The sequence below is a fragment of the Lissotriton helveticus genome, chromosome 5_1, assembly GCF_964261635.1.
Source record: "Lissotriton helveticus chromosome 5_1, aLisHel1.1, whole genome shotgun sequence".
Taxonomy (NCBI): Eukaryota; Metazoa; Chordata; class Amphibia; order Caudata; family Salamandridae; genus Lissotriton; species Lissotriton helveticus.
The window spans coordinates 1,622,734,241-1,622,759,370 of record NC_136065.1 but is presented as its reverse complement, the minus strand read 5'-3'; the positions used below and the strand labels follow the sequence as shown (position 1 = coordinate 1,622,759,370).

The 25,130-nt window shown below is 52.3% G+C and overlaps 8 non-coding genes across 8 annotated transcripts; all 8 read left to right on the top strand.

Annotated features, from left to right (window-relative positions):
• Positions 1–16,853: 16,853 nt before the first annotated feature.
• Positions 16,854–16,926, top strand: TRNAR-UCG (transfer RNA arginine (anticodon UCG)). Its single transcript has one exon. It is a non-coding gene; the product is annotated as a tRNA-Arg (tRNA).
• Positions 16,927–17,727: 801 nt separating this feature from the next.
• TRNAR-CCU (transfer RNA arginine (anticodon CCU)) lies at positions 17,728–17,800 on the top strand. The gene has a single exon. It is a non-coding gene; the product is annotated as a tRNA-Arg (tRNA).
• Positions 17,801–18,447: 647 nt separating this feature from the next.
• On the top strand, positions 18,448–18,520 carry TRNAR-UCG (transfer RNA arginine (anticodon UCG)). Its single transcript has one exon. It is a non-coding gene; the product is annotated as a tRNA-Arg (tRNA).
• Positions 18,521–19,317: 797 nt separating this feature from the next.
• Positions 19,318–19,390, top strand: TRNAR-CCU (transfer RNA arginine (anticodon CCU)). The gene has a single exon. It is a non-coding gene; the product is annotated as a tRNA-Arg (tRNA).
• A 646-nt stretch (positions 19,391–20,036) lies between these two features.
• Positions 20,037–20,109, top strand: TRNAQ-UUG (transfer RNA glutamine (anticodon UUG)). Its single transcript has one exon. It is a non-coding gene; the product is annotated as a tRNA-Gln (tRNA).
• Positions 20,110–21,630: 1,521 nt separating this feature from the next.
• On the top strand, positions 21,631–21,703 carry TRNAR-UCG (transfer RNA arginine (anticodon UCG)). The gene has a single exon. It is a non-coding gene; the product is annotated as a tRNA-Arg (tRNA).
• An 802-nt stretch (positions 21,704–22,505) lies between these two features.
• TRNAR-CCU (transfer RNA arginine (anticodon CCU)) lies at positions 22,506–22,580 on the top strand. The gene has a single exon. It is a non-coding gene; the product is annotated as a tRNA-Arg (tRNA).
• A 644-nt stretch (positions 22,581–23,224) lies between these two features.
• Positions 23,225–23,297, top strand: TRNAR-UCG (transfer RNA arginine (anticodon UCG)). Its single transcript has one exon. It is a non-coding gene; the product is annotated as a tRNA-Arg (tRNA).
• The last annotated feature ends 1,833 nt before the right edge of the window (positions 23,298–25,130 follow it).

The window sequence follows — 25,130 nt, the reverse complement described above, 5'->3', positions numbered from 1 at the left end:
ACTAGCCCGTTGGCTTGTGGCCTCCCTGACGACGCCCGACGACATTTCTGCTGCTGGTCTGGTTGCTCCAGACTGGCCCTTGCTCCCTCCCAGAAGAGGAGCACCCCGGACCCTCCTGGTCCACTCAAGACGCCATTTTGAGTCCACCGCGTGGGCTTGAATTAGCCAAGGCTTGTTGCCCAATCCTGGGTAACTTCGACGCCAACGACTTCATCCTCCGTGGGACAGCTCGCACCTCCATCCTGGTCGCCGACAACGCCTCCTGGTCCGAGAGACTGCAGAGCCCAGCAGCGCCCACTCACCTGACTGCGGTGACTTCGCCCGGTGCCATCCTGGTGCCCACTTAATCACTGGCTAGTGATTCAAGAACTTGGTCCCCTCTGCTTTCAGGTTTCTTCTTCCTTGATCCAGGCTTGGATCCATCGAACTTTCCTTCACTGGTCGCCTGCCAGCAACTTCTTCCTTCCAGGCTCCTGGTCCGGCAACGAGATCCCCGACGTCTTTTCAGACCTATGCAGCTGCAGCCCCTGGGCTAGGTAACTTCGGCACTTCGGTGTCCCAGCATAGCCTCACTATCCTAGGGTCAGGATCCACTGTCGTTTTCTTCCTACCAGGTCGGGTTCGCCCGTGAACACTAACTTTGCCTTTTCTAGCTTCCATAGACTTTGTCCCGCATCCCGCGTGAGAGTGCACACTCTGCACCCGAGTTCCCTAGGCCTCCTGCTAGTAATCTAAAGGTTCAGTAGTCCAGTCCTAGCGATCCCAAAGCCTCTGAGAATCGTTACTTACCTGCTAGTAATTCGCATTCCACTTTGAAAGTATATGGTTTTTCGTGCCCCTCGGGCATTTGTGTAACGTGCTAACTTAAAAGTATTTTCGTAAGAGTTTTGTTGTGTGCTTAGCACCCTGTCCTCATAAAGAGTACAGGGTTGTTGTGATTCTAATAAATACATTGTTTATTTTCATAACACTTGTGTGGTGTCCTTTCACTGGGTGTTCAAGGGGTAATGTGATGGTAAAACAGCTGGCTTAACACGCCCTCTAGAGTCTTAGCCTTAGACTGCTCGTATCCATGCTACTAGGATAGCTGGTCTATAAGGTTGACTTACAACCAATCATCAATAAGGGTTGTTTGGACTGATATATAGTGATCACTAGAATAGTGAGCACTGCACATCAGGCCAACTTCTCACATTGGTGAGCAGCGGTTGGGATTTGAGCTTGCTGTTGTTTTACCACACATGCCCTAAGAATATCTTGTGAAAGATCACATAAGTACTAAAGGTACATATAACTTAGCTTAGAATACTCTGAGTTCTACTGAACCAGCTGTTGTAGCTCCTAGGGCCTAGCACACCCTAAACTACAACTCTAGCAAGGGATCAGTAGGCAAACATATAGTGTAGGTAAGTGCACCACTTACACCTCACTAGAAAAGCATGTCGACTCAGGGGGACTCTACTGAGACTCCCCTGGTCAGTGTTGACCCTCCACAGGTCACTTCAAGATATGCAGCTCTCAATTTTCAGGAGATGAGACAACTCTGTGTCTCCAGGAAACTGAAGCAGGGGTCTAACCCCACCCTTCCCTTTCTGATAGGTCTCTTAGAGACATATGATGCCAGAAAGCTCTCTCAGTTACATGAGAGCATGCCAGCCTTAGAGGGAACCTCTGGGGATCCAGACCTCCCCAACACTGATTCAGCAGTTGAGGAAGAGGATGAGGAGGTACTCTCTGGGGATGAGGTAGACAAGGGTCTTGAGGTAGTCAGAAGGCTAACTAGGACCAACTTAGACTTACTTGGGCTAGGATCTGGGGGCCCCCCAGTACTAACCCGAAGTGGGCCTAACCTTGGAGTTAGGAGAGATAGATCTCTTTCTAGGGACTCCAATAGATCTCTGCACTCTAATGCCTCTTCTCAGGGGAGAAGGAATCCTCCACAGAGGAGATTTACTTCCCCTCAGAGAAGGGAGCATGAGGCTAGGATGAGACAAGCTGAACTGAGGATTGAAAGGGAAGAAATTGCCCTGGCCAAAGAGAAGCTTGCCCTGGCAAGAGAGCAGCAGATGAGTGGGCTAGCTCCCACTGGTGGCAGCAATCTCCCAAGAGATAGAGAGAAGGGTTTAGATACTAAACACCTGACTAAAATAGTGCCCCCCTTTAAGCAAGGGGATGACATCCAGAAATGGATGGCTGCTCTGGAGAGGGCCTGCACTGTGCAGAACATTCCCCAGAGTCAGTGGGCAGCTATACTGTGGCTCTCCTTTGATGGTAAAGGTAGAGATAAGCTCCTCACTACAAGAGTGGAGGATGCTAACAATTACCAGGTCCTGAAGAATACACTGGTTGATGGGTTTGGTTTAACCACTGAGCAGTACAGGTTGCTGTTCAGAGACACCCAGAAAACTCAGTCTCAGGACTGGTCTGACTTTGTTGATTGTGCCGCTAAGGCTTTGGAAGGCTGGCTACTGGGTAGTAAGGTTACTGATTTCAAGGGATTGTATAATCTAATTATGAGAGAGCAAGTCTTAAATAATTGTCAGAACCAGTTATTACACCAGCACCTGGTAGACTCTGATCTGACCTCTCCAGAAGAATTGGGTAAGAGGGCAGACAAATGGGTCAGAACCAGGATTAGGCCCAAGAACCAAGGTGGTGACCAGAAAAAGGAATCAACCAAGCCTCAAGAGAAGGGTGGGAATAAATCTACAGATCCAACCACATCAGGGCCCCAAAAATCCTCTGAGGGGGGTGGGTCCCAGAATCCTTCCAATAACCAGAGGAAACCTTATTGTTATCCCTGTAAACAGGTGGGTCACTTAAAAACTGACAGCAGTTGCCCAAAGAATAACAATAAGGAAAACATACCCCCAAGTAACATTCCCAAACCTCCTGTTACTACTAGTAGTAATCCCCCAGGTGGTGGGAGTGCCCCCAAGAATTTGGGTGCATTTACTTTGGGAGTTCCTGGGGACTCTGGCCTAACCAGGTCCCCAAACTTAGATACTCTTGCCTGTGAGACTGGCATGGGGTTTGCCAACTTCACAACTTGTCCCAACACTTTGGGCAAGTACAGACAGGAGCCCCTCATCAATGGTATAAAAGTTGAGGCCTATAGAGATACAGGGGCTAGCATCACTATGGTGACTGAGAGTCTAGTCCCCTCAAGGCAACTTTTACCTGGTGCCACATACCAGGTGACCAATATTGATGGAGTACAGAGAGATCATCCCATGGCAGTGGTCAATCTCAGCTGGGGAGGTGTCACTGGCCACAAGAGAGTGGCAGTGTCACCAAGCTTGCCTGTAGATTGCCTACTGGGGAATGATTTAGAGCTCTCAGCCTGGGCTGAAGTAGAGCAAGAAACCCATTCTAAAATGGTAAACACCCATGGTAAGGTTAGTGGGGCAGTGGTAGCCACAGCCCCAGTCCAAGATGTCCTCCCTGAACAGGTCAGGAGGGTTGTGCCAGTCACAACCCAATCTCAGACAACTTCCTTCCCAGAACAGGTTGTCAAGGCTGTCATGGTAACAGCCCACACCCAAACTGAGCCCCCTCCTGAAAAGGTTGGGAGAGTTGTGATGGCCACAGCTCAAACTCAGACAGATGATAGTGTTGTGAAGCCTGAAACTATGGATCACTCCACTCAGACAGAGAGCATTGAGGAGGAAGAGAAATCTCCCTCCCACCAGACTTTAGGAACAGATCAGCCTCCTCAGGGAACTGATCTGACCCCTTGTGAAGCAACTGCCACAGAGGTAGTCAGGCCTAGCCTGGCAGAACCCCTGATGTCAGTGGACCCTTCCAAGGTGGGACCCAGTCTGGAGCAGGTAACCTGCCCCTCTCTACCCTGCCTCAGTCAGCCCAGGGCTGTAGAGGTCAGGGAGGCCAGTGTTGGACCCCAAAGGGCCCCCTGTCCAAAAGAACTTCCCAATCAGCAGATTAAGGGCACTGAAGCTAGTAGTCCTAGCCAAGTGAAAATAAAACATACTCCTGAGGGATCCCCCTTAAAATTAGTTAGGGACCTCCCACAGATGGACACTGTTGGACACAGCCAAACTTGGGACCTGAGGGCCCCAGACCTGACCTGTCCCTCCAGTAAGCCAAACAGAGGGACCCAACCTCCAGCTGTAGGTAGCCAGAGGTTGACCCTGAGAGCCCAAAACAACTCAGTCTGGGAAAGAAAGGCCTTTATGGTGGATAGTGATTGGAGGAAGCTGAGCCCAAAATTAGTGGAGCCTCACTTCAGTACTCCATTTCAGCACCAGCCTTTTACTTTGCCAAAACACACCACAGGTAGAGATTCCCTATGGTGGAGACCCTCCGACACCCTTAGGGTGAGGGATTGCTTAGTGGACCATGAGATAGGGGGTAACCATGCCAGTGCTGGTACTTCCTTATATGGCCACTCAGGCAATATAGGCTTACCTGGCAAGGCTAGCCTTATCTCCTTTCGTTTGGGGGGGGGGTTATGTAGGAAGGTAGATCCCTGACTATGGTTGCCCCCAACTTTTTGCCTGGTGTTTTGCTGGTTTTCTGACTTAGTTGACCTGGGGCCCTGCTATTCAGGACCCCAGGCCTACTGCTCTCTCTGTAAAATGGATTCCATGTACCTTAGGTACATATCTAAATTGGATACTGAGTCACCTTATCAGTCCCTGTACAGTGTACCTTAGGTACCCAGGGCATAGGTGTACCCAGGGCCTACCAGGGGCTGCAGCATGTATTATGCCACCCCTGGCTGGCCATCCAAATCTGACACAACTGGCTGCTTGACAGCTGGGGCAAGGTGGTGTAATCACCCTTTGCTTTAGATATAGTATACCTATATCTAACCCTAAAAATGGACACACAGATCTCCTATCAGTCACTCCTATGGCAGGCCTTAACAATCCTGAAGGCAGAGTGCTTGGAATCGTGTGAGATGGTGCTCTGGCATGAGCTGAGCCTGTCTGCGGCTTTCGGGATCCATCCCTTAGCCGTTTCCATGATATCGCATACCATATACTCTTAAGTGCATTATAATCCTCGCGGTTATATGCCAACTCTGGTATCGCTTTATCAAAACATGTCGAGTAAGGTGTCATACGAATTGGAATACTAACCCCTCGCCAATTCTGGCGACGGGGTTAGCATTCCACCCTTCTAGAGGGACACGACATGTATGTAACCCCTAACCCCGGTTAAAGTCAAACAGAGCCTCAGCTCCACAAAATGGATGCTGCCACCGAGACACAAGTCTGCCCTCCTGCTGCTGGGAGTCCTCCCAGAGCAGGAGACAAGGACAAAGGGTTTCCTGCCAGGGGCGGTGCCAGCACCGTCCCAGACAGGGTTTTGTGTATTGTAGGTAGGCAGGGCTTTAGAGGAAGGTGACTGCACGTGGCACCCCGGTGCTCACTGTGCATAGGCTGGCTGGAACCAGTTCCAGGGTCACTCCAGACCCTGTGCTGGGGAAAAGCCCGCCAAGGAAGTGGGTGTAACCACCCCCCTCCTGGTCCCACCCATAGGGCAGGACCTAGTCGCGTGCCAGCCCCTTTTTCCCAGATAAAGGTAGAGACTGGCCCCCTTCCAAATCAGATCATCTTTGGAATCAAGATACCACTTTCCACGAAAGGACTTCACGATTTCTTCCTCAAGATTCTCCCTTGTGGCTAAGGAGTAGTCACCCTGCATCCGCAGGCACCATCTAAGAACACTGCGGTCTGCTGCACGTCCTTCCTCCGGAATCCGACTGCCCAGCTCGACGAGACCCGGCTTCCCTGGCACCTCTGACCTCTACCCACCTCTACAGCCCAGCTGAGAACCGTGGGTGCGACGAGACCTCAAGGGACCGGCCATCTGCAAGACTGCACGACTTCTTTCCAGCAAGCCCGCCGAGTGAATTCCTGGTGAGTGCTTTGGGGTCCGAGAAGCCCCCACCCTGAGCAGCTCCAGCACCGAAGAGCAGCCCCCCAGCATCTCCACGATCTGCGTGGGGCCCTTCTGCTTTCCGCTGCTCACCGCGTTGTTTGGCTACTAGCCCGTTGGCTTGTGGCCTCCCTGACGACGCCCGACGACATTTCTGCTGCTGGTCTGGTTGCTCCAGACTGGCCCTTGCTCCCTCCCAGAAGAGGAGCACCCCGGACCCTCCTGGTCCACTCAAGACGCCATTTTGAGTCCACCGCGTGGGCTTGAATTAGCCAAGGCTTGTTGCCCAATCCTGGGTAACTTCGACGCCAACGACTTCATCCTCCGTGGGACAGCTCGCACCTCCATCCTGGTCGCCGACAACGCCTCCTGGTCCGAGAGACTGCAGAGCCCAGCAGCGCCCACTCACCTGACTGCGGTGACTTCGCCCGGTGCCATCCTGGTGCCCACTTAATCACTGGCTAGTGATTCAAGAACTTGGTCCCCTCTGCTTTCAGGTTTCTTCTTCCTTGATCCAGGCTTGGATCCATCGAACTTTCCTTCACTGGTCGCCTGCCAGCAACTTCTTCCTTCCAGGCTCCTGGTCCGGCAACGAGATCCCCGACGTCTTTTCAGACCTATGCAGCTGCAGCCCCTGGGCTAGGTAACTTCGGCACTTCGGTGTCCCAGCATAGCCTCACTATCCTAGGGTCAGGATCCACTGTCGTTTTCTTCCTACCAGGTCGGGTTCGCCCGTGAACACTAACTTTGCCTTTTCTAGCTTCCATAGACTTTGTCCCGCATCCCGCGTGAGAGTGCACACTCTGCACCCGAGTTCCCTAGGCCTCCTGCTAGTAATCTAAAGGTTCAGTAGTCCAGTCCTAGCGATCCCAAAGCCTCTGAGAATCGTTACTTACCTGCTAGTAATTCGCATTCCACTTTGAAAGTATATGGTTTTTCGTGCCCCTCGGGCATTTGTGTAACGTGCTAACTTAAAAGTATTTTCGTAAGAGTTTTGTTGTGTGCTTAGCACCCTGTCCTCATAAAGAGTACAGGGTTGTTGTGATTCTAATAAATACATTGTTTATTTTCATAACACTTGTGTGGTGTCCTTTCACTGGGTGTTCAAGGGGTAATGTGATGGTAAAACAGCTGGCTTAACACGCCCTCTAGAGTCTTAGCCTTAGACTGCTCGTATCCATGCTACTAGGATAGCTGGTCTATAAGGTTGACTTACAACCAATCATCAATAAGGGTTGTTTGGACTGATATATAGTGATCACTAGAATAGTGAGCACTGCACATCAGGCCAACTTCTCACACACCGGCAGGCCCAGCCGTCTCCCCCGGGAGGGAGAGGCGGGCCGAGGCGCAGCCTGAGTGAGAGGCAGGGGTGCCGGAGCCTGGCGGCGGCGGCACCCCTCGGAACGGTCGTTCCGAGCTGCTGTGGAAACGTGCTGAGGCAGAGAGGGGCGGCGGAGTGGCGCGCGGGGCCTAACGGACCTGCTGGGCAGCAGGCATCCGAGGGCCTGGCGCCACCCGACCCCTCCTGCTCGGGTCGGACCACTGGGGGGCACGAGCTGCCGGGGCCGCTCGGCCTTCGCTCTGCTGGGTTGAAAGGGGCCTCCCGCCGGGCGGCAGGCAGGCCCTCGAGTCGGACGGTCCATGCGGGGTGGAAGCTAATTGCTTGAAACAACAGCCGAGGCTGGCCAAGCAGTCCATCCCTAAACGGACCGAGAGTGCCCAATCGATCAGAGAGTACAGCCGGGAAAAAGTCTCCTGGCATCCCCGGACCTCACGGAGGTCTGCCTGAGCAAACTCCTAAGAAAAGGGACCATCGGGAAGGGGCCGAGAGGCAGGTGCGTACCCGGGCCCCTGGGGGCCCCGCGAGGCGGGCCCGGGTGCTGCCTGTCCCTGTCTCGGCATGGCCAGACCTCGGGGAGGCCTGCCTGAGCAAACTCGGAGGAAAAGGCCCATCGGCAAGGGGGCTGAGCGGCAGGTGCGTACCCGGGCCCCTGGGGGCCCCGGCGGGCGGGCCCGGGTCCTGCCTTCCCCTGATTCAGAACCGCCGGACCTATCGGAGGTCAGACTGTGGAAAAAAACTCGGAGAAAAAGGACCATCGGGAAAGGGCTGAGAGGCAGGTGCATTCCCGGGCCCCTGGGGGCCCCGGCGGGCGGGCCCGGGTGCTGCCTGGCCCCGTCTCAGCATGGCCAGACCTCGCGGGGACCTGCCTGAGCAAACTCGGAGGAAAAGGCCCATCGGCAAGGGGGCTAAGCAGCAGGTGCGTACCCAGGCCCCTGGGGGCCCCGGCGGGACGGCCCGGGTCCTGCCTTCCCCTGATTCAGAATCGCCAGACCACACGGAGGTCTGACTGACCCTCTCCCTAGTAATCCGGAGGAAAATTACCCCCCTTTCTTGTAATCCGTGCACTAGAGGTGACAGAGGGGACCCAAGGCGCAAAAGTACCCGACCTCCTGGAGCCCTCGCTGGGATCCGGGAGGCAAATGGCACCTCATCGGGACTTCCAGGGAAGTTCGGCCATCTGGTCGCCCCCATTGGAAAGCATTGCGGGCGACCAGATGGCCGAGGCGATCCGGGAGACCAGATGGCCGAGGGGATCCTGGAGACCAGATGGCCGAGGGGATCCGGGAGACCAGATGGCCGAGGGGATCCGGGCGACCAGATGGCCGGGCACGAAAGGGACGCCATCCGGTCGCCCCGTGCCCCCACGAAGGAGGGAGCGGGCGCCCGGGGCATGGCGGGCCGGAGGCCCGGGGCCCCAGCCGGGCCACAGCCATGGAGGCTGCCAGGGGCCGGCGGGCCCTCCGACCCGGGGCCCGCTTACACCTTGACAAGCAGGGGAGGCCTGCAAGGGACCGACGGACCCCTGTCCTGGGCCCTGGGTGGAGCGGCAGCCCGGGGGACCGGGCCCAGGGCCGGAGCGCCCGACCCGGGGCCCCGACCGGGCCCCTGGACCCAGCCGGGGCTCCCAGGCCCGGAGGCACAGGGGAAGCCTCCCCGGGCCCGCCGGACCCCGTCCCGGGCACCCTGCCCCGCGGCAGGACCCAGGACGGAGCCCGGGGTGGGGAGGCCACCCTCCCCGGGGCCCTCAGGGGCCCCGGATGGAGCTCCTGAACACAGACAAGCAAGGGGAGGCTCCCCGGGCACATCGGAACCCCTTTCCGGGCCCTTGGCAGTGCGGCAGGCTGGGAGACAGGGCCCAGGGCCTGAGCACCCGACCCGGGGCCCGCCCGGGCCCCTGGACCCAGCCGGGGCTCCCAAGCCCGGAGGCGCATGGGACGCCTCCCCGGTCCCTCCGGACCCCGTCCCGGGCACCCTGCCACGCAGCAGGACCAAGGACAGAGCCCGGGGTGGGGAGGCCGCCCTCCCCGGGCCCTCAGGGGCCCTAGCCACTGCTCCTGAACCCAGCCAAGCAAGGGGAGGCTCCCCGGGCACATCGGAACCCCTTCCCGGGCCCTTGGCCGTGCGGCAGGCTGGGAGACAGGGCCCAGGGCCGGAGCACCCGACCCGGGGCCCGCCCGGGCCCCTGGACCCAGCCGGGGCTCCCAAGCCCGGAGGCGCATGGGACGCCTCCCCGGTCCCTCCAGACCCCGTCCCGGGCACCCTGCCACGCAGCAGGACCAAGGACAGAGCCCGGGGTGGGGAGGCCACCCTCCCCGGGCCCTCAGGGGCCCTAGCTACTGCTCCTGAACCCAGCCAAGCAAGGGGAGGCTCCCCGGGCACATCGGAACCCCTTCCCGGGCCCTTGGCAGTGCGGCAGGCTGGGAGACAGGGCCCAGGGCCGGAGCACCCGACCCGGGGCCCGGCCGGGCCCCTGGACGCAGCCGGGGCTCCCAAGCCCGGAGGTGCATGGGACGCCTCCCCGGTCCCTCCGGACCCCGTCCCGGGCACCCTGCCACGCAGCAGGACCAAGGACAGAGCCCGGGGTGGGGAGGCCGCCCTCCCCGGGCCCTCAGGGGCCCTAGCCACTGCTCCTGAACCCAGCCAAGCAAGGGGAGGCTCCCCGGGCACATCGGAACCCCTTCCCGGGCCATTGGCAGTGCGGCAGGCTGGGAGACAGGGCCCTGGGCCGGAGCACCCGACCCGGGGCCCGGCCGGGCCCCTGGACCCAGCCGGGGCTCCCAAGCCCGGAGGTGCATGGGACGCCTCCCCGGTCCCTCCGGACCCCGTCCCGGGCACCCTGCCATGCAGCAGGACCAAGGACAGAGCCCGGGGTGGGGAGGCCGCCCTCCCCGGGCCCTCAGGGGCCCTAGCCACTGCTCCTGAACCCAGCCAAGCAAGGGGAGGCTCCCCGGGAACAACGGAACCCATTCCTAGGCCCTTGGCAGTGCGGTAGGCTGGGAGACAGGGACCAGGGCCGGAGCACCCGACCCGGGGCCCGCCCGGGCCCCTGGACCGAGCCGGGGCTCCCAAGCCCGGAGGTGCATGGGACGCCTCCCCGGTCCCTCCGGACCCCGTCCCGGGCACCCTGCCACGCAGCAGGACCAAGGACAGAGCCCGGGGTGGGGAGGCCGCCCTCCCCGGGCCCTCAGGGGCCCTAGCCACTGCTCCTGAACCCAGCCAAGCAAGGGGAGGCTCCCCGGGAACAACGGAACCCATTCCTAGGCCCTTGGCAGTGCGGTAGGCTGGGAGACAGGGACCAGGGCCGGAGCACCCGACCCGGGGCCCGCCCGGGCCCCTGGACCCAGCCGGGGCTCCCAAGCCCGGAGGCGCATGGGACGCCTCCCCGGACCCATGGAGCCCGTCCTGGGCATTGAACCATGCCGTTGGCCTGGAGAAGGGAGCCCCGGACGCCCGGGGGAGGACTGCCCGGTACCCGTGGAGCCCTTCCCGGGTACTTTGCAACGCCGTTGGCCTCCTGGAGATGGGTGCCCCGAACGCCCGGGGGGTGGGCTGCCCGGGACCCGTGGAGCCCGTCCTGGGCACTCTGACCTGCTGTTGGCCCGGGGGAGGGACCCCAGACGACCGGGACCCGTGGAGCCCGTCCTTGGCACTCTGACAAGCCGTTGGCCCGGGGAAGGGAGCCCCAGACGACCGGGACCTGTGGAGCCCGTCCTGGGCACTCCTGTATGCCGTTGGCCCGGGGAAGGGAGCCCCGGACGTCCGGGACCCGTGGAGCCCGTCCTGGGCACTCCTGTATGCCGTTGGCCCGGGGAAGGGAGCCCCGGACGTCCGGGACCCGTGGAGCCCGTCCTGGGCACTCTGAAATGCTTTGGCCCGGGGAAGGGAGCCCCGGACACCCGGGGGGGAGGACTGCCCGGGACCCGTGGAACTCGTCCTGGGCACTCTGACATGCCGCTGGCCCGGGGAAGGGTGCCCCGGACGCCCGGGGCCCGTGGAGACCGTCCTGGGCACTCTGACAAGCCGTTGGCCCGGGGAAGGGAGACCTGGACGCCCGGAACCCGTGGAGCCCGTCCTGGGCACTCTGAAATGCTTTGGCCCGGGGAAGGGAGCCCCGGACGCCCGGGGGAGGACTGCCCGGGACCCGTGGAACTGGTCCTGGGCACTCTGACATGCCGCTGGCCCGGGGAAGGGTGCCCCGGATGACCGGGGCCCGTGGAGCCCGTCCTGGGCACTCTGCATGCCGTCAGCCTGGATGGAGCCCCGGACGCCCGGGGGGGCGAAGGCCCGGGACGCATGGAGCCTGTCCCGGGCACTCTGCCATGCCGTCGGCCTGGATGGAGCACCGGACGCCCGGGGGACGACTGCCCAAGAGCCATGGAGCCCGTCCTGGGCAATTTGACATGCAGTTGGCCTGGAGGAAGGAAGCTCCGGGTGGCCTAGGGAGGTGTTGCCCAGGCATATCCCATCTGGTCCCCATGGCAGAGAACCACCAACCCTGGAGGGGTGTCCGGGCATACCCTGCCCCATAGTAATCAGGAGGCAAATTACCCCCCTTTCTTGCAATCTGTGCACGCGAGGTGACAGAGGGGACCCAAGGCGTGAAAGAACCCGACCTCTCGGAGCCCTCGCTGGGATCCGGGAGGCGAATGGCACCTCATTAAGACTTCCAGGGAAGTTCGGCCATCTGGTCCCCCCCATAGGAAAGCGTTGCGGGCGACCAGATGCCCGAGAGGATCCGGGCGACCAGATGGCCGAGGGAATCCGGGCGACCAGATGGCTGGGCATGGAGGTGAAGCCGCCTGGACTCTTCCCCACCCCGTCCCCGTCCCGGGACGAATGCCCGGGACGCATGGAGCCCGTCCTGGCCACTTGACGTCCCGTCCTGGGCATTGAACCATGCCGTCGGCCTGGAGAAGGGAGCCCCCGGACGCCCGGGGGAGGACTGCCCGGTACCCGTGGAGCCCTTCCCGGGTACTTTGCAACGCCGTTGGCCTCCTGGAGATGGGTGCCCCGGATGCCCGGGGGTGGGCTGCCCGGGACCCATGGAGCCCGTCCTGGGCACTTTTACATGCCGTCGGCCTTGAGGTGGGTGCCCTGGACGCCCGGGGGAGGCCTGCCCGGGACCCGTGGAGCCCCTCCCGGGTACTTTGCCAATGCCGTTGGCCTCATGGAGATGGGTGCCCCGGACGCCCGGGGGGAGGACTGCCCGGTACCCGTGGAGTCCTTTCCGGGTACTTTGCAACGCCGTTGGCCTCCTGGAGATATGTGCCCCGAACGCCCGGGGGGAGGGCTGTCCGGGGCCCATGGGGCCCATCCTGGGCACTGTGACATGCCGTCGGCCTGGAGGTGGGAGCCCCGGACGAGCGGGGGAAGGCTGCCCGGGACCCGTGGAGCCCTTCCCGGGTACTTTGCCATCCCGTTGGCCTCCTGGAGATGGGTGCCCCGGACGCCCGGGGGAGGTCTGTCCGGGGCCCATGGAGCCCGTCCTGGGCAGTGTGACATGCCGTCGGCCTAAAGGTGGGAGCCCCGGACGCCCGGGGGAAGGCTGCCCGGGACCCGTGGAGCCCTTCCCGGGTACTTTGCCATCCCGTTGGCCTCATGGAGATGGGTGCCCCGGACGCCCAGGGGAGGTCTGTCCGGGACACATGGAGCCCGTCCTGGGCATTGAGCCATGCCGTTGGCCCGGAGAATGGAGCCCCCAGACGCCCGGGAGAGGTGTTGCCCAGGCATATCTCATCTGGTCCCCCGGGCAGAGAACCACCAGCCCTGGAGAGGTGTCCGGGCGTACCCTGCCCCTAGTAATCCGGAGGGAAATTACCCCCCTTTCTTGCAATCCGTGCACGCGAGGTGACAGAGGGGACCCAAGGCGTAAAAGAACCCGACCTCATGGAGCCCTAGCTGGGATCCAGGAGCCGAATGGCACCTCATCGGGACTTCCAGGGAAGCCCGGCCATCTGGTCGCCCCATTGGAAAGCATCGCGGGCGACCAGAGGGCCGGGATCGAAAGGACTCCCAGCTCCCCATCCATCCCAAGCCTTCGCGGTAGGGTTCCTGACTGCCTGCCCACGCAAGGCAGGGCTCTTGGACCCCGGCTGGGCCTCAGGCGCAGGTTGGACCACCGGAGCTCTAGGGCCCGGACGACCTGGGGGAGGAATGCCCGGGACCCGTGGAGCCCGTCCTGGGTACTTTGACATGCCGTCGGCCTGGAGGTGGGTGCCCCGGACGCCCCGGGGGAAGCTGCCCGGGACCCATGGAGCCCGTCCTGGGTACTTTGACATTCCGTCGGCCTGGAGGTGGGAGCCCCGGACGCCCGGGGGGAGGTCTGCCCGGGACCCATGGAGCCCGTCCTGGGTACTTTGCCAATGCCGTTGGCCTCATGGAGATGGGTGCCCCGGACGCCCGGGGGACGAATGCCCGGGACGCATGGAGCCCGTCCTGGGCACTTTTCCATGCCTTCGGCCTGGAGCCCCCAGACACCCAGGGGAGGACCACCGTGAAAACCATGGAGCCCGACCCGGGCACTCTGCCATACCGTCAGCCTAGATGGAGCCCCGGACGCCCAGGGGACGAATGCCCGGGACGCATGGAGCCCGTCCTGGGCACTTTTCAATGCCGTCAGCCTGGATGGAGCCCCGGACGCCCGGGGGACGACTGCCCAGGAGCCATGGAGCCCGTCCTGGGCAATTTGACATGCAGTTGGCCTGGAGGAAGGAAGCCCCGGGTGGCCTAGGGAGGTGTTGCCCAGGCGTAGCCCATCTGGTCCCCATGGCAGAGAACCACCAGCCTCGGAGGGGTGTCCAGGCGTACCCTTCTCCCTAGTAATCCGGAGGAAAATTACCCCCTTTTCTTGTAATCTGTGCACGCGAGGTGACAGAGGGGACCCAAGGCGCGAATGTACCCAACCTCCTGGAGCCCTCGCTGGGATCCGGGCGGCGAATGGCACCTCATCGGGACTTCCAGGGAAGTTCGGCCATCTGGTCGCCCCATAGGAAAGCGTTGCGGGCGACCAGATGCCCGAGGGGATCCGGGCGACCAGATGGCCGAGGGAATCTGGGCGATCAGATGGCTGGACACGGAAGTGAAGCCGCCTGGACTCTCCCGACCCTGTCCCCGTCCCCGTGCCCGTGCCCGGGATGCATGGAGCCCGTCCTGGGCACTTTTCCATGCCTTCGGCCTGGAGCCCCCAGACACCCAGGGGAGGACCACCGTGAAAGCCATGGAGCCCGACCCGGGCACTCTGCCATGCCGTCGGCCTGGATGGAGCCCCGGACGCCCGGGGGACAAATGCCCGGGACGCATGGAGCCCGTCCTGGGCACTTTTCCATGCCTTCGGCATGGAGCGCCCCGACACCCTGGGGAGGACCACCCTGGAAACCATGGAGCCCGACCCGGGCACTCTGCCATGCCGTCGGCCTGGATGGAGCCCCGGACGCCCGGGGGACAAATGCCCGGGACGCATGGAGCCCGTCCTGGGTACTTTTCCATGCCGTCGGCCAGGAGCCCCCTGACACCCAGGGGAGGACCACCGTGAAAACCATGGAGCCCGACCCGGGCACTCTGCCATACCGTCAGCCTGGATGTAGCCCCGGACGCCCGGGGGACGAATGCCCGGGACGCATGGAGCCCGTCCCGGGCACTCTGCCATGCCGTCCCGACAAATTCGTACGGACTCCTAACCTTCCGACACGGATCGGAATCGAGCCCTTTCTGACCCAGCAGATTTCAGGTTGATTTGCTATATACTTTACGTACGATTTTATGGGGGCCGATTCCGATCCGGTACGTAAAAGCAAATACGACCGACATGTCGGACAACCACGTACACCCAGGGGATAGGACTGCCCGGGTCACATGGACCCCGTCCTGGGCACTCTGATCTGCCGCCGGCGCCGGGGATCGAACCGTGATCACCAGATGGGGATATCCCAAAAATCTGGCATGGATACGGCCCGCCAGGACAGGTTTGGGCACCCCTGACCTACAGTATAAAAATAAACACACCAGGACACATGACCACGTGGCCTAATGGATAAGGCGTCTGACTTTGGATCAGAAGATTGAGGGTTCGAGTCCCTTCGGTGTCGGATTTTGACAATGGTCACACACTTCAGGTTTCCATTCAGAATGGAAACAGGCTCTTCCAATACTCTTATAGCCATCAGGTTCTCATTCCTAATTGATAATAAAGTGGAGTACATACTGCACAGTCATTTAGATTGCATCTTCAGTCTAAAATCTAGTGCAATTTAGTGGCATTAAAAAGTGCTTCTATGTACATGCACTGAATATGTACTAGGTTTGCAGAATTTTGACAGAATGGGTTTTTAGCTTAAGTGTGTGTAGATGATCTGCAAGGTGTGTAAGTATGTGTTCATGGAGTGCTTCAAGTGTAAAATCTGGATGATTTGTGCAGTTATAGTGCTAATTTTGCCTATGAGAAAGAAAAGCACTACAGAAGAATTATAAAGGATTGGCACATTGGCTGCCTTTGCTGATGACACAGATGGCTAATTTGTAAAGCACTGGTCTATTAAGTTGCAGAGTGTGGTTGAACTTGGTTAGTAGACTTGGTGCCTGTTTCTGTGTCCTGCTGAAGACAAGGACGGCTTGATACCACTGTCAAAGCCCTGTTTAATGAGAAAAGCATCCATGGAAGAAGAAGTGTTGATTCGAAAACGGCTCTCCTCCAATTTCTCTCCACTTGCTACAAATGCAGAGTATCCATTATAGCACAGAACAGAGTGTTAAAGTCGGGGATGGAAGAGGATGAAAATGGGAAGTTTACTTATGGAGAGAACTGAGAAATGTCCTGTGTGCAGACACCAGTGTTGGACGATTGAATACATTTAAATAATGCCTCTAGATTGCTGGTATTTATCTGTGCCTCAGTGGCCTAATGGATAAGGCACTGGCCGCCTAAGCCAGGGATTGTGGGTTTGAGTCCCATCTGCGGTGCAAACCAATGTCCACTCTTACTTTTCCAGAAAAATAAATATATTTATTACATGCTTCCTCTCAGATGATTATGAGGTATTAGGAACTTTGAAATGGTACCATTTTACTTCTGTACTCTTCAGAGTCATGTTGATGTTCTGAAACTACAAAGTCGATTTTTGAAACACCTGTCTTTGTCAGATGCATTTTTGACCCGGCAGAAGATAATCCTTTGGAAAAAATTATTTGAATTGGATTGGTGTAACTGTTGTTTCTAGAGGTGGTGAAAGGCTTTCAGCTACTTAAATAGGGCAAGTCAGGATTCATGAAACGTATACAACCTTTGAGTGTGTGTAAATTTAAATAGCCAGGAAGGAGCAGTTTGTTCTACTTTCAAAACAGTTTCTCTCCACTTCTGGAAACATCCAGAGCTAAATATAGCATAAACTGAGCTTTAATCTCATGAAGAAAGAGGTTTAAATGCAAAAAAGAAAACAATAGCTTATCGTACTGGTGACATTCTCATTATATAAATTCCAAAAAAGTGATTTAATTGAAAGGAGCTGAAAAAACCCACAATGGTTTGTAAACCTAAATAACTATAAATAATATATTTTCCAACCTTGCATTCCACCTACAGTATAAAAATAAACGCAGCAGGACACATGACCGCGTGGCCTAATGGATAAGGCGTCTGACTTCGGATCAGAAGATTGAGGGTTCGAGTCCCTTCGTGGTCAGTATTTGACAATGGTCACACAATTCAGGTTTCCATTCAGAATGGAAGCAGGCTCTTCCAATACTCTTATAGCCATCATGTTCTCATTCCTAATTAATAATAAAGTGGAGTACATACTGCACAGTCATTTAGATTGCATCTTCAGTCTAAAATCTAGTGCATTTAAGTGGCATTAAAAAGTGCTTCTATGTACACGCACTGAATATGTACTAGGTTTGCAGAATTTTGACTTCACAGAATGGGTTTTTAGCTTAAGTGTGTAGATGATCTGCAAGGTGTGTAAGTATGTGTTCATGGAGTGCTTCAAGTGTAAAATCTGTATGATTTGTGCAGTTAAATTGCAAATTTTGCCTACAAGAAAGAAAAGTACTACAGAAGAATTATAAAGGATTGGCACATTGGCTGCCTTTGCTGATGACACAGTTGGCTAATTTGTAAAGCACTGGTCTATTAAGTTGCAGAGTGTGGTTGAACTTGGTTAGTAGACTTGGTGCCTGTTTCTGTGTCCTGCTGAAGACAAGGACGGCTTGATACCACTGTCAAAACCCAGTTTATTGAGAAAAGCATCCATGGAAGAAGAAGTTTTGATTCGAAAATGGTTCTCCTCCAATTTCTCTCCACTTGCTAGAAATACAGAGTCTCCTTTATAGCACAGAACAGAGTGTTAAAGTTGGGGATGGAAGAGGATGAAAATGGGAAGTTTACTTATGGAGAGAACTGAGAAATATCCTGTGTGCAGACACCAGTGTTGGATGATTGAATACATTTAAATAATGCCTCTAGATTGCTGGCATTTATCTGTACCTCAGTGGCCTAATGGATAAGGCACTGGCCTCCTAAGCCAGGGATTGTGGGTTTGAGTCCCATCTGAGGTGCAAACCAATGTTCACTCTTACTTTTCCAGAAAAATAAATATATTTATTACATGCTTCCTCTCAGAAGCTTATGAGGTATTAGGAACTTTGAAATGGTACCATTTTACTTCTGTACTCTTCAGAGTCATGTTGATGTTCTGAAACTACAAAGTCGATTTTTGAAACTCCTATCTTTGTCAGATGCATTTTTGACCCGGCAGAAGATATTCCTTTGGAAAAAATGATTTGAATTGGATTGGTGTAACTGTTGTTTCTAGAGGTGGTGAAAGGCTTTCAGGCACTTGAATAGGGCAAGTCAGGATTCATGAAACGTATACAACCTTTGAGTGTGTGTAAATTGGAATATCCAGGAAGGAGCAGTTTGTACTACTTTCAAAACAGTTTATCTCCACTTCTGGAAACATCCAGAGCTTTATAAAGCATACTCTGAGCTTTAATCTCATGAAGAAAGACGTTTAAATGCAAAAAAGAAAACAATAGCTTATCGTACTGGTGACATTCTCATTATATACATTCCAAAAAAGTGATTTAATTGAAAGGAGCTGAAAAAACCCAACAATGGTTTGTAAACCTAAATAACTATAAATAATACATTTTCCAACCTTGCTTACCACCTACAGTATAAAAATAAACGCAGCAGGGCACATGACCGCGTGGCCTAATGGATAAGGCGTCTGACTTCGGATCAGAAGATTGAGGGTTCGAGTCCCTTCGTGGTCGGTTTTTGACAATGGTCACACAATTCAGGTTTCCATTCAGAATGGAAACAGGCTCTTCCAATACTCTTATAGCCATCAGGTTCTCATTCCTAATTAATAATAAAGTGGAGTACATACTGCACAGTCATTTAGATTGCATCTTCAGTCTAAAATCTAGTGCAATTTAGTGGCATTAAAAAGTGCTTCTATGTACATCCACTGAATATGTACTAGGTTTGCAGAATTTTGACAGAATGGGTTTTTAGCTTAAGTGTGTGTAGATGAACTGCAAGGTGTGTAAGTATGTGTTCATGGAGTGCTTCAAGTGTAAAATCTGTATGATTTGTGCAGTGAAAGTGCTAATTTTGCCTATGAGAAAGAAAAGTACTACAGAAGAATTATAAAGGATTGGCACATTGGCTGCCTTTGCTGATGACACAGTTGGCTAATTTGTAAAGCACTGGTCTATTAAGTTGCAGAGTGTGGTTGAACTTGGTTGTAGACTTGGTGCCTGTTTCTGTGTCCTGCTGAAGACAAGGACGGCTTGATACCACTGTCAAAGCCCAGTTTATTAAGAAAAGCATCCATGGAAGAAGAAGTGTTGATTCGAAAATGGTTCTCCTCCAATTTCTCTCCACTTGCTAGAAATACAGAGTATCCATTATAGCACAGAACAGAGTGTTAAAGTTGGGGATGAAAGAGGATGAAAATGGGAAGTTTACTTATGGAGAGAACTGAGAAATATCCTGTGTGCAGACACCAGTGTTGGACGATTGAATACATTTAAATAATGCCTCTAGATTGCTGGCATTTATCTGTACCTCAGTGGCCTAATGGATAAGGCACTGGCCTCCTAAGCCAGGGATTGTGGGTTTGAGTCCCATCTGAGGTGCAAACCAATGTTCACTCTTACTTTTCCAGAAAAATAAATATATTTATTACATGCTTCCTCTCAGAAGCTTATGAGGTATTAGGAACTTTGAAATGGTACCGTTTTACTTCTATAGTCTTCAGAGTCATGTTGATGTTCTGAAACTACAAAGTCGATTTTTAAACACTTATCTTTGTCAGATGCATTTTTGACCCGGCAGAAGATATTCCTTTGGAAAAAATTATTTGAATTGGATTGGTGTAACTGTTGTTTCTAGAGGTGGTGAAAGGCTTTCAGCTACTTGAATAGGGCAAGTCAGGATTCATGAAACGTATACAACCTTTGAGTGTGTGTAAATTGGAATATCCAGGAAGGAGCAGTTTGTACTACTTTCAAAACAGTTTCTCTCCACTTTGGGAAACATCCAGAGCTATAAAAAGCATACATTGAGCTTTAATCTCATGAAGAAAGAGGTTTAAATGCAAAAAAGAAAACAATAGCTTATTGTACTGGTGACATTCTCATTATATAAATTCCAAAAAAGTGATTTAATTGAAAGGAGCTGAAAAAAAACCACAATGGTTTGTAAACCTAAATAACTATAAATAATATATTTTTCATCCTTGCATACCACCTACAGTATAAATATAAATGCAGCAGGACACATGACCGCGAGGCCTAATGGATAAGGCGTCTGACTTTGGATCAGAAGATTGAGGGTTCGAGTCCCTTCGTGGTCAGTTTTTGACAATGGTCACACAATTCAGGTTTCCATTCAGAATGGAAGCAGGCTATTCCAATACTCTTATAGCCATCATGTTCTCATTCCTAATTAATAATAAAGTCGAGTACATACTGCACAGTCATTTAGATTGCATCTTCAGTCTAAAATCTAGTGCATTTAAGTGGCATTAAAAAGTGCTTCTATGTACATGCACTGAATATGTACTAGGTTTGCAGAATTTTGACTTGACAGAATGGGTTTTAGCTTAAGTGTGTGTAGATGAACTGCAAGGTGTGTAAGTATGTGTTCATGTAGTGCTACAAGTGTAAAATCTGTATGATTTGTGCAGTTAAAGTGCTCATTTTGCCTACGAGAAAGAAAAGTACTACAGAAGAATTATAAAGGATTGGCACATTGGCTGCCTTTGCTGATGACACAGTTGGCTAAATTGTAAAGCACTGGTCTATTAAGTTGCAGAGTGTGGTTGAACTTGGTTAGTAGACTTGGTGCCTGTTTCTGTGTCCTGCTGAAGACAAGGAAGGCTTGATACCACTGTCAAAGCCCAGTTTATTGAGAAAAGCATCCATGGAATAAGAAGTGTTGATTCGAAAATGGTTCTCCTCCAATTTCTCTCCACTTGCTAGAAATACTGAGTCTCCATTATAGCACAGAACATAGTGTTAAAGTCGGGGATGGAAGAGGATGCAAATGGGAAGTTTACTTATGGAGAGAACTGAGAAATGTCCTGTGTGCAGACACCAGTGTTGGGCGATTGAATACATTTAAATAATGCCTCCTGATTGCTGGTATTAATCTGTGCCTCAGTGGCCTAATGGATAAGGCACTTGCCTCCTGAGCCAGGGATTGTGGGTTCGAGTACCATCTGAGGTGCAAACCAATGTCCACTCTTACTTTTCCAGAAAAATAAATATATTTATTACATGCTTCCTCTCAGAAGCTTATGACGTATTAGGAACTTTGAAATGGTACCATTTTACTTCTATGGTCTTCAGAATCATGTTGATGTTCTGAAACTACAAAGTCGATTTTTAAACACTTATCTTTGTCAGATGCATTTTTGACCCGGCAGAAGATATTCCTTTGGAAAAAATTATTTGAATTGGATTGGTGTAACTGTTGTTTCTAGAGGTGGTGAAAGGCTTTCAGCTACTTGAATTGGGCAAGTCAGGATTCATGAAATGTATACAACCTTTGAGTGTGTGTAAATTGGAATATCCAGGAAGGAGCAGTTTGTACTACTTTCAAAACAGTTTCTCTCCACTTCTGGAAACATCCAGAGCTATGTAAAGCATTTACTGAGCTTTAATCTCATGAAGAAAGAGGTTTAAATGCAAAAAAGAAAACAATAGCTTATCGTACTGGTGACATTCTCATTATATAAATTCCAAAAAAGTGATTTAATTGAAAGGAGCTGAAAATACCCAACAATGGTTTGTAAACCTAAATAACTATAAATAATACATTTTCCAACCATGCATACCACCTACAGTATAAAAATAAACGCAGCAGGGCACATGACCGCGTGGCCTAATGGATAAGGCGTCTGACTTCGGATCAGAAGATTGAGGGTTCGAGTCCCTTCGTGGTTGGTTTTTGACAGTGGTCACACAATTCAGGTTTCCATTCAGAATGGAAGCAGGCTCTTCCAATACTCTTATAGCCATCATGTTCTCATTCCTAATTAATAATAAAGTGGAGTACATACTGCACAGTCATTTAGATTGCATCTTCAGTCTAAAATCTAGTGCATTTAAGTGGCATTAAAAAGTGCTTCTATGTACATGCACTGAATATGTACTAGGTTTGCAGAATTTTGACTTGACAGAATGGGTTTTAGCTTAAGTGTGTGTAGATGAACTGCAAGGTGTGTAAGTATGTGTTCATGTAGTGCTTCAAGTGTAAAATCTGTATGATTTGTGCAGTTAAAGTGCTCATTTTGCCTACGAGAAAGAAAAGTACTACAGAAGAATTATAAAGGATTGGCACATTGGCTGCCTTTGCTGATGACACAGTTGGCTAAATTGTAAAGCACTGGTCTATTAAGTTGCAGAGTGTGGTTGAACTTGGTTAGTAGACTTGGTGCCTGTTTCTGTGTCCTGCTGAAGACAAGGAAGGCTTGATACCACTGTCAAAGCCCAGTTTATTGAGAAAAGCATCCATGGAATAAGAAGTGTTGATTCGAAAATGGTTCTCCTCCAATTTCTCTCCACTTGCTAGAAATACTGAGTCTCCATTATAGCACAGAACAGAGTGTTAAAGTCGGGGATGAAAGAGGATGAAAATGGGAAGTTTACTTATGGAGAGAACTGAGAAATATCCTGTGTGCAGACACCAATGTTGGACGATTGAATACATTTAAATAATGCCTCTAGATTGCTGACATTTATCTGTGCCTCAGTGGCCTAATGGATAAGGCACTGGCCTCCTATGCTAGGGATTGTGGGTTCGAGTCCCATCTGAGCTGCAAACCAATGTCCACTCTTACTTTTCCAGAAAAATAAATATATTTATTACATGCTTCCTCTCAGAAGCTTATGAGGTATTAGGAACTTTGAAATGGTACCGTTTTACTTCTATAGTCTTCAGAGTCATGTTGATGTTCTGAAACTACAAAGTCGATTTTTAAACACTTATCTTTGTCAGATGCATTTTTGACCCGGCAGAAGATATTCCTTTGGAAAAAATTATTTGAATTGGATTGGTGTAACTGTTGTTTCTAGAGGTGGTGAAAGGCTTTCACCTACTTGCATAGGGCAAGTTAGGATTCATGAAACGTATACAACCTTTGAGTGTGTGTAAATTGGAATATCCAGGAAGGAGCAGTTTGTACTACTTTCAAAACAGTTTCTCTCCACTTCGGGAAACATCCAGAGCTATAAAAATCATACATTGAGCTTTAATCTCATGAAGAAAGAGGTTTAAATGCAAAAAAGAAAACAATAGCTTATCGTACTGGTGACATTCTCATTATATAAATTCCAAAAAAGTGATTTAATTGAAAGGAGCTGAAAAAAACCCACAATGGTTTGTAAACCTAAATAACTATAAATAATATATTTTCCATCCTTGCATACCACCTACAGTATAAAAATAAACACAGCAGGACACATGACCACGTGGCCTAATGGATAAGGCGTCTGACTTCGGATCAGAAGATTGAGGGGTCGAGTCCCTTCGTGGTCGGTTTTTGACAATGGTCACACACTTCAGGTTTCCATTCAGAATGGAAACAGGCTCTTCCAATACTCTTATAGCCATCATGTTCTCATTCCTAATTAATAATAAAGTGGAGTACATACTGCACAGTCATTTAAGTTTAAGTAAAATTTTATTGAAAGAAACAAGTTGGTGTTACAAAGAATGAAATGGAATACATCATCATCAAAAAATACAATCAACTAGGGTATCACAATAAATAGCAAAAAGATAAAGAAAGTAGGGGGGGAATGGAAAAAGGAAAAATAAAAAAAATAAAAAAAATCAATGAGGCTATAAGTATAAAACAGGCATCATGAGAGGCTTTGTTAGAAGGGATATGATGCAAATACGTGCAGAAAAAGTAAAAACTAGAGAAAAAGAAGGAACGAAAGGTGACTCAGGGAGGTTTCGAAACTTCTTGCTGAAATGGGGGCAAGTGAGAGGAACGCTCAGCACAGACATCCAAATAAAGGGTAATGGGGAGCCATAATGCATGTCTTTTTGGGGCCAGGGTAAGGGGATAAACAAATGCAGTATCCAGTCTGTGATTATAACACACATTGAACCACCAAGCTTTGAAAGTGATATCTTTTGAGTTTTTCCAATTAACAGTAATCTGTTGAAACGCAAAAGCTATTAACAAATCAATAATGTGAACATTTGTTTCAACTACAGACCAGGAAGGAGAGAGTGAGCCAAGAAAAATGTCAGTGATAGAAAAGGGGATAGAGGTCTGGAAAATAGAATTGATTTGGTCCCATACTTTAGTCCAAAATGCGTGCGTTAGAGGGCAGAGAAAAAGCATATGAAAAAGCGTGGCATTGGGAGCTGAACAGGACCAACACAGATCTGGAACCAAGGGAAATCTTTTATGAAGGATAGACGGTGTGTAGAGGAGTCGATTGTAAAGGAAGAAAAGTGTTTGTGTGAGAGAGGCAGCTCTCGAGGATTTGCGAAGCTTAGTCCAAATTTTATCCCAAAGGGAGGTAGACCAGGATACAGCAAGTTCAGATTCCCACTGCTCTTCCACTGTAGATTTTGGGCGAGGAGACGGAGGGGTATGGAAGGAGTGATAAATGGAAGAAGCTGAGGGGTTGGAACGTAATTGGGAATGTAAAGAAGAAATTGGAGTTATAGAGAGCGAAGGTGGAGAAGAATGAGAAAGGGAATCATATACAGACATAACTGCATTCTTAAGTAGGATATACTTGTGGATAAAGGAGGAGGGAAGAGAGAAGGTCTGGCTCAGAATAGAAAAAGATGTGAAGATATTCCCAGTAAAAAGTTGGGAAACCCAGATTAAGCCTCGCTGCCTCCAAGTTTTCCAGTAAAAAGGTTTCAGGTTAATAAGAATGCTATTATTATACCAAATAGTGGTGTTGAGAAGTTCAGTAATAGAAGAGGGAGAAACTGGAGCAGAAGCCAGGAGTAGTTTCGCAGTGTATTTGTGAATTGGAGTGGACAGGAATTGGGGTTTGCGAGAAAAGGAAAGATATTCAGCAAAGGAAAAGGGAGAGAGAGAAAGACGCTCGAGTTCAGCCCAAAGGGGAAGAGGCTCGGCGGGATCTTTAAGCCAGATAGAGGCTTGTTTCAGGAGAAAAGCTCGATGATAAGCGGGGAAATTTGGGAAATGAACCCCGCCCTCTGATTTGGGGAGGCGTAAACGTGATAAAGACATGCGCGATTTCTTTCCAGACCATAAAAAGGAGGATAAGGTGGTATTGATTTTAGTAAAAAATTTAACAGGAATGGAGACAGGAATGTTAGAAATGGTATAGAGAACAATAGGGGATAACATCATCTTGATGGTGTCAAGAC